The following is a 16,076-nucleotide window of genomic DNA, read 5'->3' as shown; positions in this document are numbered from 1 at the left end:
TTATACCACACATCCTTACCCCGTCGACCTGCTTCTTCTATTTCTTCGGTAGAGAATTCAAGTACAGTCAAAACGGAAGGAACTTGGGAAAGGTTGACTGTTTCGAAAGGAGCATGGGTGCTCATGCAACCTAGTAAAAGAAAGAGACCCCAGACAAAAAACATTTTCTTAGCATCATGGAAGGGAAGAGTACGAGATTTTAAAATCACCAGAGGAAAGATATCGGTGAAAGAAGTTTTGATTCAGCATGTGTACATGCATAAAGAACTTGTCTTGCGAGACTATCCAAATGATCTTCCGCAACACAGGCCTAATTGTATATTTTTCTATTGTGGTTTTGTTCTTTATGAGGTGCATGGATTTTTAAGACAAAGCTTTCTTTCTTTGCCTATTGATATTCTTGTGTTATTTTATTTCAGATTTATACCCTTCATCGTATGAGACATAGCAAAACATCGATTGTATTCTGGGATTTATAGATGTTTTGCATGGATCGATAGGAGAACAACAATACGAAGATCGATGTGCAACAGAGCTAGCTCAATCCGGTATATTTTTTACTGATCATTTTTATCAGTTTGCTGGACAATGCAAACACACATGGTGTGTTAAGAAAACAAGACCTTCCAGCATGGAATTCAGTGGATTGGCCTCTCCCACATTTTAGTGTTACAGAGGCATATAGAGCCAAGCTTTTCAAAGAAGTACAGAAAGCTCTGAGGCCCAATATTGCCACAAGGATAATAAAAATTTCTTTATGCATGCCTCTCACAGTTTTTGTAGACTTGTTTAATACCTTTCCAGTGAAGGTTTCAAAAACAATGTTCACAGTTAAAGCAACAAGTCTGGCATGCATGCCACAATTTTTGGATAAAGGTTGGGATAAGAAGACATGTAGTTCAGTGTTTTGTGAGGTTGTCCAACCTTCTATGCAACTGAAGTACATGGTTGCATCACAAAATTTCACTTTTTCTTTTTATTATAAGCGCAGTCGAATGCTAGGTACAAAACTAGTCCCAATGGATCAAGATGAAGATTTTTTTGGTACAGAAAATAAACTTCTTGATATTGATGTTGTTGAGAATGGTGATGTGCTAGTTAATATCACATTAAGACAATGTTGCTCCCTAGCTCAATTGCGCAATGACATTCTATTTGAGACAGAAGGTTCTATTTCAAAGGACTTTTTATTTATCTACAACAATAAGAAGGTATACCATGTGACTTATCCTAGTCTCATTAAGCACTGCTATTAGTTTACTTTACCCTATTGTTTCATATTGCTTTTTTGCAGGTGCTCAAAAGAAGAGAGAGATCAATAAAATGCAAAGACATTGAAAATTTGAAAATTGAGATAACACAGACTCCATAAACAAAGGTATTATATTCAGAAATGTAAAATTCTGTACAGAAGTGTTTAATTATATATGTAGAACATATTCTTGACAACAATTTTCTATTTATCTACAGGCTGATCTAGAGGCTGCTCTACATGGTCCAAGCTCACCGTATCATCTTTATTTGGAGAATCTACTTTCTGCTGCTCCATCCTATCGTGTACAGTCTCTTGGTGCTGCTCCATTGTCTCCTCTACTGCCCCTGGAGCATCTGTTTGTTGCTGCTCCATCATTTCCTCAATAACATCAGCAGCAGCAGCAGGTCCTTGTTCTTGTGGCTTCTCCTCATCAGTACTAGGTCCTTGTTCTTGTGGCACCACATCTACATCATCTGTGTCATCAAGGTGTATGACACCTTCTCGGACTTTAGAGCTCTCACCCAACTCGACAGTAGCTGGTACAATAGGTTTGGGGAAGGCATACTTCAAAAACTTCCAAATTATATCAGCTCTGAAACTATACACATAGCTCGAGTTGAAGCTATCTTCTCTCATCAACAATGAGATATGATGATTTAGAACACTTTGTACCAATATCAAATTTTTTGAAGCTAAATGAAAATTATTTTTTCTTACAAGCTCTGGCTGTCCTATCTCAAAATAGCTTAAAAGTATATATTTGGCACTAATCAACACTCTCCAGCCACAGCTACTTGAATCATCTTGTTGTGGTGTCTGGATAGTTGGAAAGATATGTTAGAAACTGTTAATGTCTGAACAAAATAAAATTATTCAATAAGTTCAAAGGCATAGCATGAAATAGACATTAGTAGAGGGAACAACTTTCTACCTCTAAATCGGAACAACTTTCTACCTCTAAATCTATTGGCTCTATTGAATCCAAAAGATTGACATTAGGAGGACACTGATCCAATGCATCTAGAAGTCTTCTAATACAACTGCAATACATATAATTCAGTTAGTGTGTGTGCATTAAATCCAAATAATGAAGTTTAAAGTTAAAAATAGCACACAAACCACTTACAATTTAACCTCTCTGTGTGTGTTTCTAAGAGAGTTGAATAAAAAGCATTGCTTCTGCTGGATGTCAATAGAAGCAAAGCTCCAGTGGTCACTGCATAAGGAAAAAAGCATTAAGAAATCAAAGGCTACAAGAGTACTCAATCTTGAAGGAAAATCCCAAAAGAAGCAGCCACACACATACTTGTTATGGTATGGAAGTAGCAAAATATCAACATGATCAAAATCACAGTGTCTGAACCAATTGGAAATATCCATGGGAGTTTCCTTTGGATCTCTTAACTTGAAGGAAATTGCAGGATCAATAATATAAACTGTATGCTGTACAGCATGGTTCAGCCAGCTTCTCATCATGCTACATTGGACAAAACAATAATTAAGGTAAGGTATAAGGGAGGAGGTACAATAAGGATTGTTTTACAAACAAATGTAAAATAAAAGACACTTACTAGAGCATTGCAAGAATGATAGTATCTGAGCAATACTCATTCTTATGAGCCAATGCTGCCATGCATGCTTTTGTCAAGTCAAAATTATTCTCTGAAAAATCATCTTCAATATGGACAACTATGTCAGGGCCCAGCTCCTGCAACCTTCTCTGTATCTGTAGCTCCATCTGTACAGTCTCCACATCTATAGCAGATTTGGATTCTTTTATTTGCTCCTTCAGTGACTCCTCATAAGCAGCTTTCCCTCTGGTGCTCATTGAGTGGGTCACTTCAACAACCTTCACCTTGTCTGCCTTCAATTTCCTTGTAGGTGGAATTAATAATATGTCTCTCATTTTAATGTCCTGCCATTCCACAGGATGGACCAGCTTGTCATACCTCCACCTCACTCTGGACAATGTGTGTTGAAGTCCTTGGCCATCAGAGTTACCCTGTGAGCATGGGCTGCTACAAGCATTGCATCTTCAAAATACTTCTCCAAGTAATCCTCTGCCATTTCCTGTAAGGAAAGAATGGCAGTCCTGTTCCACCTGAAACCAAGGTGCCAGCTATCACAAATTTCTCTCACTAGCCTCTGAAAAGGTGCCTTGGGGATTGCAAAGCCTATAGCTTTTTGTTGTTTCCTGATCTCCTTTAGCACACCTGCAGAATGTTTTAACCTCTTGGACTTTTGCTGCAGCATGCTCATTGGCTTCCCCTTCCTGCCATGTGCAACTCTTCCTTTTGGAGGCACACTAGATTCCTTGACATCAGCCCCAGCTGCTACTGCTGCAAGCCCTGGCCCCTTGCCAGACCTCCTTGCAGTTGCCTTGGTTCTTGCCATACAAAGCAATAGAAAAAGATTAGAACCATGGAGAACATGGAATGATAAAAGAAGGTGATGACAAATTGGATAAAGCAAAATTGAACAATTTGTAACAAAACGCGATTATGATGATTTGAAATTTCTAACAGCTCATAATCGCGTTTTTCTGCAAATACTTGAAACAACATGCTATTGCATCCCTACAATGAATTCTCTGTCTTTTCAACTATAAACAATATGTATTGAGTTTATGCAAGAACTATGCAGCCTTAAATAGCCTAGAAAGTTACAAAATCACAATGAAATGGGTGGATGAAGAAGCATTTTTAAATTTGCAACAAAATGCGATTTGGGCTGTTTGAAATTTCTAAAGTCCTCTCCTCGCGTTTTGCTGCAAATTCTAGAGATAACATACTTCAGCATGCCTTTAGTCATTTCAGTGTGTATGCAGCTTGGTGCAACATGGATTGAGCCTATGGACATCAAGAAGTGATCAAGCTCTCATTCAACAGGCCCAAATAAAAAGTCTTCCTGCTTCTACATGCAGTGGAGAAAATCTAAAAAATGCATATAATATTTATCATAATATCTAACCTACATCACATCAATCAGTTCCTTACCCTAATATACTATTAAACAAGAAGAGAAAGAAACTCTCATTCAACAGGCCCAAATAAAAAGTCTTCCTGCTTCTACATGCAGTGGAGAAAATCTAAAAAATGCATATAATATTTATCATAATATCTAACCTACATCACATCAATCAGTTCCTTACCCTAATATACTATTAAACAAGAAGAGAAAGAAATAGATTGTCTTACTAACCTGGAAGCTATCTGCAAGTGTGCTGTGCTGATGATGAGTATCCTGTGCTGGGGATGAACCTCTGAATTTCTTACAGGGCCCCAAAATGAGCTCCGTTTTTCCCTAATGTCACATTTCAAAATTATGATGGAAAGAAGGATGCTAGGGTCATTTTAGCTTGGCTTAGTCAACTAGATGACTATTTTTCTGGAGAAAAATTTTCAGAGAATGATAAGATTAAATGTGCAGTCAAAATCATTTGGTAGACAGTGCAGCTTTATGGTGGAGTGTAATAAAGCAAGGTCGTGACAAGCCAGATTCTTGGAAAAGATTTCAACGGCGGCTGGTTAAAAAGCACTTTTTACCCTCACAATTCAAGTCCAAAGTTAGGCACCAATGGGACACTTTGCATCAATTGGAAAAGGAAACTATGTCACAGTATGTAGAAAAGTTCTGGAATTCTTTATTACAGGTGCAGGTTGTGGATAGAGTCAGCGAGAAAGATCAAAAAAGGAAGTTCATATCGGGCCTTAGATCTACCATTAGGGCCGATGTGAATATGTTTCAACCTCATTCACTATCTTCTGCAATATCTTTGGCAACTAATTCAGAACGTAAAAATGGTTTTCCTAAAGAGATTAAAGCACATGAGGGTACTTCTTCTAAACCATTTACTAAATCTTTTTATGCTTCAAAGAGGATGTATAAACCAGGTTATGACAAAGGCAAGGACGAGGCTAAAGGCAACATGAGTACCAATAAGAAAGTCAATGGTGGCAAACCGAAGACATCTCCTATCAAATGTTTCAAGTGCCACAAAGAAGGTCACATAGCGCCGAATTGTCCGGAACGTACCGAGAATTCAACACCAGCAGCAGCAGGCAGCTCGAGTCAATATGATTGAAGAAGACGACAATGAAGAAGAATCATTCGAGTAAGAGGGTAATTCCGATCCAGATTACTCAGAACAAGAAGGTAAACCTCATGTTCATTCTTTGCTTAAAATAAAAGGAACGATAAATGGACATGAAGTTCTTATTTTGCATGATGATGGTAGTACACATGATTTCATTTCAAAAAAGGTACTTAAAGCATTAAATCTTCATTCTTCACCTACGCACTATAAAGTCAAAGCAGCATTTACTGGAACAAAGTATAATTGCATGCAAGAGGTGAAAGATTTGGATTTATGCATCAAACCTTTAACGAAAAAGAGGGATTTCTTAGTTGCACCTTTACAAGGGGTAGATATAATTTTGGGTATGCCTTGGAGACACAAATACAATCCTATTATAGACTATGACACTCATAGCATTTCTCTAAGGAAGGACAATGAAAATATTATCCTCCAGTGTCAAGTCAAAGGAGAAATGAGTCCTTTGTTGAGTCACACTCAAGCAAAGAGAGCTCTAAGAAAAAGAGACAAGACTTATATGGTATGGGTTAACCAGCTTGATGCTGAGTTTGACACATCCAAAAGACCAAAGTTTGATCTTTTTATCTCCAAATTTAGTGACTGTTTCATGGAAGATCTGCCTCCAGGATTACCTAAGTCTAGGCCTGAGGATCATAGTATTGACTTATTGCCTGGAAATTCCCCGCCTTATAAAGCTCCCTATAGAGTCAACAATTTAGAGCAAAAAGAAATCCAAAGCCAAATAGAAGACTTGCTAGAGAGAGGCCTTATTCGACCTAGTAGTTCACCTTTTGTAGCTCCAGTACTTCTTGTTAAGAAGAACGGAACTTACCGAATGTGTGTAGACTATCGTGCATTGAATAAGATTACTGTCAAGAACAGATATCCTATTCCTAGGGTAGATGATCTTCTTGACAAGCTTAGAGGATCAAAAGCCTTTAGCAAGATTGACCTAAAGTCTGGGTATCATCAAGTTTGTATGACTCAATCTGACATTTTCAAGACAGCTTTTAGAACCCAAACTGGTCATTATGAGTTTTTGGTTATGCCATTTGGTTTGACCAATGCTCCAGCTACTTTCAGCCGTATGATGAATCGTATATTCCTTAAGTTTCAAAGTTTTGTTATAGTGTTCTTTGATGACATTCTTGTTTTTAGCAAGGATCGACAAGAACATGAACAACACTTGGAACAAGTGTTCAATCTTTTGAGAGAAAATGAATTGTATGTCAGTCCTGAAAAGAGTTCTTTCTTTCAAGAAGAGATTGAATACTTAGGTCATATAGTGTCGGCGGTTCGTGTAGATCCTAAGAAAATTGAGTGTATTTGCTTCTTGGCCTACGCCTAGAAACATACATGATCTTAGATCTTTTCTTGGCTTATGTAGTTATTATAGGAAGTTCGTCAAGAATTTTGCTTGTATTGCTCATCCTTTGACTGAACTCCTTAAGAAAGCTACAAATTTCAATTGGACTAAAAAGCAAGATAAATCTTTTGCAACACTCAAGAATGCTTTAACACAAGCACCAGTTCTAACACTACCTGATTTTCAAAGACCATTCTTTATAGTAGTGACTGATGCTAGTGGCAAAGGATTTGGAGCTATTCTTATGCAAGACAACCATCCTATTGCTTATCAAAGTAGAAAGCTTAAGCCTGCAGAGCAAAATTATAGCACTTATGACAAGGAATTAGCAGCAGTAGTGCATGCTTTGAAAATCTGGAAGCATTACCTTTAAATGGGCTCTGAATTTCTTATCAAGACAGACCAACAAAGCATTAGGCATTTGCTTACACAACCCCTTATTTCAGATAGGCATATCAAATGGGCAGCTTTCATTCAAAGTTTCCAACCTATGATTCAATATCAACCTGGAAAAGAAAATGTTGTTGCCGATGCTTTGAGTCGAAGACCAAATATCAACAACATTTCCATAATTGAAAGTGAACCATTTGTACTTATGAAAGAAACTTATGAAGTTGATCCAGATTTTTCTGAAATATAGATCAAATTGTGTGAAAACAATTGGACACCTCACGAAAGTTATTCTCATAATGATGGCTATCTTTTCTTTGAGAAAAGATTGTGTGTTACTCAACCTTACAGACAGCTTGTCTTGGAAGAGATGCACCAACCACCATTTGTGGGACATAGAGGAGTTTTCGCAACACTTCAAGTAGTTTCTCGAGAATTCTATTGGCCTCATTTGAAGAATGATGTAGCTAAATTTGTAGCTGAATGTACCATTTGTCAAACAATCAAAAGTTACAAAGGCAAAGCTTTAGGATTGCTTATGCCTCTACCTATTCCTGATAGACCATGGGAACAAGTGTCTATGGACTTCATTACTGGCTTCCCTACTACTTCCAGTCACACCATGACATGATTTGGACAATAGTGGACAGATTTAGTAAGCAAGCCTATTTCATTCCATGTAAAAAGACACTAACTTCTCAGCAAGCCGCGAACATATTTGTTAAGCAAATTTTTGTTCATCATGGTCTACCCAACATGATAGTTTCTGATAGAGATTCTAAATTTTGTAGTCACTTTTGGGTTGCTCTTTTCTCAAACTTAGGTACTAAGTTAGATTTTTCCACGGCTTTCCATCCGGAATCGAATGGACAAACCGAAGTTACAAATAGCACTATCTTAGATATGCTTAGAGCCTATGTTTCCCAATAACCTAGTGCATGGGATAAGTACATACATACACCTACTCCAATTTGCTTATAATAATACTCCTCATACTGCTACTGGTCGAGCACCATTTTAGATCATCTATGGTAGAGCTTTGCCTATTCCGGCTACTAGACTCTCTCATAAGATTGAAGCTGCCGACCAATATGTTAGAGACTTTGATCGCATTCTATCTGAAGTGCGTGATTGTATTGTAAGAGCTCAAGAGAAGTATACATCTCAAGCAAATAGGAAGCGCAAAGATTTTTCATTTCAAGAAGGTGAATATGTACTTTTGAGAATTGAAAAACGTCGATTAAAGAGTGTGGAAAAATTCCCTGCAGCAGTGAAGCTAGCGCCTAGATATTATGGGTCATTTAAAATCCTCAAAAAGATTAATGATGTGGCCTATAGACTAGAGCTTCCATCTAATTGGAATATCCACAATTCTTTTCATATCCATCTCTTGAAACCTTTTCGAGGAACACTTCCTACTCACCCAACATATAAGGAACCACCTCTTATTGAAGGAGAGGAAGAAGTACTAGTTCCTGATGCTATCATTGACCAAGAGATAACAACAACAAGAACAGGTAATCAATACTTCAAGTATCTTTTGACTTTTAAGAATCATCCACAAGAAGATGCTAAATGGATGCCTGAGAAATTTTTCCGAGTTTACCCTGAAATTCTTCATTCTTTTCAAACCCAGCAAATCTGCAATTGAGGACAATTGCAAACTCAAGCAAGAGGGATGTCATGAGAATATATTTTAAGTCCTCTAGAAAAATATTATTTATCCCCTCTTGAGTAATTTGGGGACGCCTAGATTACTCTTGCGTCATGCCGGCTAGGTTAATATCGTGGGTGACACCACTATAAATATTAATACATGCGGTATATGACGTATGTTTGAGGCCACCTATGATTATTTCAGTTAGGTTTGTATGGCAGGGTGATTCATGGGGTACTTACGCCTGGTAGTCATGAGTTGGTGATGATTTGTGCCTGTTTAATATTTATGGGATTAATTTAATAATTAATTGGGCTTATATTTTCAGGTGATGAAGACTATGGGAATTGAAGAGTTTACTTTGGAAGAAATGTCTTGGTTCATCACATTTTATTTTTGGCAAGCATAGTAGCTTGTAACCTTATGAAATGATTTTTCCATTTTGAACTTTAGGAAAGATACATTTATTTATGTGGAATTTATTAAAGCCTATGGCTTTACCCTAGTCCCAATTTGACACTCTATTTTTGTTAAAGAAGAGTGCCGTGCTCTCTAAAAAGCACATCTTGTATATTTCGGGGGCTATGGCCTAATTTTGGTGAAAAAGAAAGCTAATAAAGAAATACTCTTATGTGGGGAGAGGCCACGCACAAGAGGGGGGAAGATTGCACCCAATATGGTCTATGAGCTAAGTATTTTTAATTTTATTTAAGTGTTTTAAATTTCAATTGATTTGATTTAGTTGAAGCCTTACAAGCAATGGTTTTTATGATTGAATTAATTCTCCTCTTCCACAATCAATTCCTAGAATAAGATTCCGGTTGCAAACCAAGCAGCCTATGAGTGAAGCTCTAGGTCACCTGTGAAGGATCCTAGAGGATGCTTACCATACGGTGCTCGGGCTCTGGGTCGCTGAAGATACCCACACATGCGTTGTGGAAGATATTGCAACAAGGAGTAAGAGTTGTTTTCTGAATTCGGGCATGGATCTGGTTGATTGACCTTGCTGGTCCCTCAACGGGTGAGTCCATGGTTCTTTTATATGGATATGTTGGTTCATCTTGCTGATCTTCAACGGAGATTCCATTTTGATATGTGAATATATTGCTGAGTACTATGAGCTAGGAACCATCTAAAAGGCCCCTGAGTGAACAGATGGTGAGCGTTCTGGTTGCCAATGATGCCATAGGTACACCGATGAAGGAATGATTGGAAATAAGGATTCAATAAGAGATTTTGAGGATTATGATCAGTGACACTATGATTTCATTAAATGATTGTTTTAAAGACAGTTGAATCTATGAAAAAGGCAATTTCTTATTAGGTGTATAAGTGGTGTGACTAGTTTTAAGTTTTCATGAGGAGAAATATTTAAATGATAAAAGAGGAATTCCCATGACATTTGGAATTCAATCATTTAAAAAGTAAAAGTGAAATTCTTAGCATATTGAAATTAATGGATATTTTATTTTAGATAAATTTATTTTACGAGAAATATTTAAATAATAAAAGAGGAATTTTCATGACATTTGGAATTCAATCATCTAAATAGTAAAATTAAAATTCTTAGCATATTGGAATTAAAAAATATTTTATTTTAGATAAAATTATTTTATGCATGAGAAATACTTAAATGATAAAAGATGAATTTCCATGACATTTGGAATTCAATCATTTAAATAGTAAAAGTGAAATTCTTGACATACTGAATTAATGGATATTTTTATTAGAGAAAAGATAAATTTTAGATAAATTTATTTGATGATAAAAGAGGAATTCCCATGACATTTAGAATTCAAGCAATTCAATGTAAAAATAGGAATTCCCATGATATTTGAGATCCAAGAAATTAAATCGAAAAAAAGAGAAATTTTTAGTATAATTCAATTTTACCAAAAGTGAAAATATGGGTAGAATTGATTTTTGTAAATCCCATGAATTCTTTTATTCAAAAGAGGAATATTGAATATAATTCATTTGAGAAATTGAGAAAGAATACGAAAATAGTCATCGTCGAGAAAAAGAACCTTTATCTAAGCCAAGAAATTGGCAGAAATTTAGAAAAAGTCCCATTATCGATATCGAAGTAAGAAAAGCTACTAAATGAGAATAAGATGTGAATGGGATTTGATAGGATGAGAACGGATGTGATAAGATGTAAATGGGATGCGATAGGATGTGAATGGATGCGATAAGATGTAAATGGGATGCGATAGGATGTGAATGGATGCGATAAGATGTAAATGGGATGCGATAGGATGTGAATGGATGTGATAAGATGTGAATGGGATGTGATAGGATGTGGTGTGATGAAAATGAATGAGGATGAGATATGAAGTAAATGGATGTGGATGTGGATGTGAATGATGAGATGAGAGGATACGTGAAAGGATGAGATGGGAAGAAAATGGATGTGGATGTGTATGTGAAGAATGTGATGGAAATGGATGTGGATGTGTATGTGAAAGAATGTGATGTAATTGAATGTGGATGTGGATGTGATGTGATGTAAAGAGATGTGGATGTGAATGTGATGTGGATGTGGATGAGATGTGATGTGATGTAAAGGGATGTGGATGTGAATGTGATGTGGAGTGGATGTGAATGTGATGTGGATGTGGATGAGATGTGATGTAATGTAAAGAGATGTGGATGTGAATGTGAAGAGATGTGGATGAAATGTGAAGAGATGTGGATGTGGGTGAGATGTGATGTGATGTAAAGAGATGTGGATGAAATGTGATGTGATGTGAATATATGTGGATGTGAAGTGATAGATGTGAATATATGGATAGATGTGGATGTGAAGTGATAGATGTGAATATATGGATGGATGTGATGTAATGTAAAGAGATGTGGATGTGAATGTGATGTGGATGTGGGTGAGATGTGATGTGATGTAAAGAGATGTGGATGAAATGTAATGTGATGTGAATATATGTGGATGTGAAGTGATAGATGTGAATATATGTGGATGTGAAGTGATAGATGTGAATATATGGATAGATGTGGATGGTCGTGTATGTGGACGAATGAGATGGGATGTGTATGAATGAGCTATGATGTGGATGTGGATATGATGTAATGTGGATGAATGAATGAGATATGATGTGGATGTGATGTAGAATGTATGTGTGATGGGATGGTGATGAGAATGAATGTGATGAATATGAATGCATGTGATGTGATGGTGGATGTGATGTAAATGAATGTGATGGATGTGAATGGAAGGATGTGATGTGATGGATGTGAATGGATGAATGTGATATGATGGATGTAAATGGATACGAAGTGATGTGATGTGATGTGATGTGAATCAAAATAGATGTGAATAAATGAGATGTGATGTGAAATGGATGTGATGTGATGTGATGTGAATGGGGATAAATGTGAATGAATGAGATGTGATGTGAAATCGATGTGATGTGATGTGAATCGGGATAGATGTGAATGAATGAGATGTCATGTGAAATGGATGTGATGTGAATCGGGATGGATGTGATGTGAATCGGGATAGATGTGATGTGAATCGGGATAGATGTGAATGAATCGGGATGGATGTGATGTGAATCGGGATAGATGTGAATGAATGAGATGTAATGTGAAATGTGATGTGAATTGGGATAAATGTAAATAAATGAGATATGATGTGAATGGATGTGATGTGATGTGAATCGGGATAGATGTGAATGGATGAGATGTGATGGGATAGATGTGAATGAATGAGATGTGATGGGATGTGAATCGGGATAGATGTGAATGAATGAGATGTGATGTGAAATGGATGTGATGTGATGTGGATATGGGTAGATGCGAGTGGATGAGATGTGATGAGGATAAATGTGGAAAGATGTGATGAGATGGAAAATGATATGATTGGACGAGAATGGATAAAGGACGATGGGAATACATATGCTTGGACTTGAATTAAGTAATGTGGATTGATGTGGAACAATGTGGAAAATGATATGATTGGACGAGAATGGATGAACGACGATGGGAATACATATGCTTGGACTTGAATTAAGTAATGTGAATTGATGTGGAAAGACGAGAGTTTGTTATAGAAATTGTATTTATGACCTGTTTTTAAATGACTTTTTTATGTCAAGAATGCTGGGGAAACATTTTGACCGTCTTGTGAATGAGGTCATGGAGACCTAAGTGATAAAGTTGCAACAGTTGACGGAGAGTCAACGGAGGATGTCTCGCATAGCAAGGTCTTGGTCAAGGTCTTGACTAGCCTCGGTTTTATTTGAATGGTGACGTCTTGATACAGTTGATGAGGGACCAAGGAAGCGGCTTATGAGTGAAGCGCTAGGTGACCTGCGAAGGATCCTAGAGGGTGCTGACCATACGGTGCTCAGACTTTGGGTCGTTGAAGATACCCACGCATGCATGGAGGAAGATATTGGAACAAGGAGTAAGAGTTGTTTTCTGAATTCGGGCATGGATCTGGTTGATTAACCTTGCTGGTCCTCAACGGATGAGTCCATGGCTCTTTTATATGGATCTGTTGGTTGATCTTGCTAATCTTCACCGGAGAGTCCATTTGGATTTTTATAAGTGAATATATTTCCGGCTACTATGAGCTAGGAACTATTGAAAAGGCCCCTGAGAGTGGACAGGTGGTGAGCGTTCTCATTGCCAATGATGCCATAGGTACACCGATGAAGGAATGAATGGAAATTGGAATTAAACCGGATATTCTGGAGGATTATGATTAGTGATTCTATGGTTTCAATAAAAGATTGTTTTAAAGACATGCGAATCTATGAAACAAGCAATTTTGTATTGGGTGTGTAAGTGGTGTGACTAGCTTGAAGTCTGCATGAAGATCCGGCTAGGGGGTTTGGGAACTCTTTTCCCTGGTACTCAGGAGACAAAACCTAACCAAATTCCTAAATGGATCCCATCACTGGATGGGATTAGGCTCGACTGATGGATCCCTAAAATGAGACTCAATTCTGTTATGGTATGATAGATGAAGTAAATCCCGGAGAGTCCTTGTTCTATGGAAAAGAATCAACGGCTGTGCCTCTCGATGAGGAAAAGAGTGTTGGTCTCTATGATCCAAGTGCAAGTCTTTTCCTTGATCTGACCATGTGACTTACAGGTTCGGTCGGATCAGTTTGGTTAGTTAAGGCTCTTGACTGTGTTAGAATAAAAACATCCTGGAGGAATCGCCCGTACTTTCTGGGCGAGGGACGTTTTTTCTGGGTTTGGTTTTGGAAGAAACGAGGGATTAGTCTCTTGTGTCCAGATATCCGTGAGCGAGGCCCTGAGTGAGAGGCTTTGTCTTGCACAAGAAGTGCTACTTCCGCTACTAGCACCCCCGAATTCGTTGCACGGAGGGGGCAGGGATCTTTGAGCTAGTATCAGAGGCGAATTGGCTAAAGTGAATCAACCGAGAAGCCAAAAATGTCAAAAATTTATGAAGTAGTAGTAAAAGGTTGTAATTGTGTGATGAAATTCATACAAATTGATATTCAAAATGAAGATTCATAAATGAGTAATTGGGTCTTCAGATGGAAGTACCGCAATTGTATGGAATCCCTGACTTGCTTGAGGCCTAGACATGATGGTTTTTACCTTCTAATTCCAAGGACCGTGACTACCCATATATACCGAGGGTATAACTATAGCTCTTTACTGGCAGTATATACGAGTAGATCTAAGACCTTGAAATTATATACGAGTAGATCTAAGACCTTGAAATTATAAGCAAAAATGCTATCCAGATAATGAATTCGAATGCTGGTTGATATGATTTTAAAATTCTAGTTGAGAATTGATGAATTGATTTGGATTCTGATTGAAAGGTGATGATTCCTGAATTCTGGTTGAAAGGAGATAAGTTGAACAAAACCACAATGAGGATAAATGGGACGAATCCCAGTAATGATGTTAATAACTCGAATGGCGATAATGACTCAGCAAATCACTACGAGATTAGTTGATTGTGCTGACATATTGCTACTATTAACCCTTGACCTAGTGGATCTAATAAGGGATGACAAATTGAAAACTTGCATAACTAAAATTCTCATGGGAGAATGTTCAGATGAAATTTTCGGTATGATGGACCATTATTGTGTTAAGGATATGAATGATATGTTCTGAATGAACCATTTAATGAGTTCTATATGAAGGGATCTTTATCCCAGGATTCTGTAGCGTTGACCAGATTATAAGGAACCCCAGAATTAGTTGGATCTTAAGGGAAAGAGTTTGTCCTCCAGTTTTTCTTAAGAGTTGTGAATAATTAAGAAAAGTTTACATTTATGCTTAATTAGGATTCTTTTTATGTTTATCTCTCTCTCCCCCAAAGAATGGTCATTCCTATGACCAATTCTCTATTCAATTGATGCTGCTCATGGAGAAATTCTCAATTCACAAATCAAACTCTAGGCTTGTGAAGTTAGAGGTTAAGAAAATGGTTTTTTATACTTATATGCTAGTAAATTATGGTAATCTTATGAGTTAAATCCATAAATTAGATTTAAGGTTAAAATATAGTTATATTATCATAATTACATTACTAAGTCTTATTCTTTTCAAAAATATTCAAAATTGTTAGTAATAGCAGCGGAGCTATGGCAAATTTTTTAAGAAATTGATACATAATTCGTTCTTATGCATAACGTGAAAAGAGAACTTCCTACCATATTTTAGGATTGAATATCCTAAGCTAAAAGAATGATTTTCATCACATTCAATGGAAAACTAATTTTTAAAGTTTATGTATAATTAAATAATTAAGAAAAGAGAAAATTATGGTAATTTTATTTAAATGATGAAAGAGGAATTCCCATGACATTTGGAATTCAATCATTTAAATAGGAAGAGTGAAATTATTAGCACATTCGAATTAATAGATATTTAGAATTTTAGATAAATTTATTTTATGCATGAGAAATATTTAAATGATAAAAGAGGAATTCCCATGACATTTGGAATTCAATCATTTAAATAGTAAAAGTGAAACTCTTAGCACATTGAAATTAATGGATATTTTATTTAAATTCAAAGAGGAATTTTAGAAAAATTTATTTTATGCATGAGAAATATTTAAATGATAAAAGAGGAATTCCCATGACATTTGGAATTCACTCATTTAAATAGTAAAAGTGAAATGCTTAGAATATTGAAATTAATGGATATTTTATTTTAGATAAATTTATTTTATGAGAAATATTTAAATGATAAAAGAGCAATTCCCATGACATTTGGAATTCAATCATTTAAATAGTAAAACTAGAATTCTTAGCATACTGAAATTAATGGATATTTTATTCTAGATAAAATTATT

The sequence above is a fragment of the Cibotium barometz genome, chromosome 9 (genome assembly GCF_041138505.1).
Source record: "Cibotium barometz isolate CiBa-2024 chromosome 9, ASM4113850v1, whole genome shotgun sequence".
NCBI lineage: Eukaryota > Viridiplantae > Streptophyta > Polypodiopsida > Cyatheales > Cibotiaceae > Cibotium > Cibotium barometz.
The sequence above is the reverse complement of the archived record's forward strand: the minus strand, read 5'-3'. Positions refer to the sequence as shown.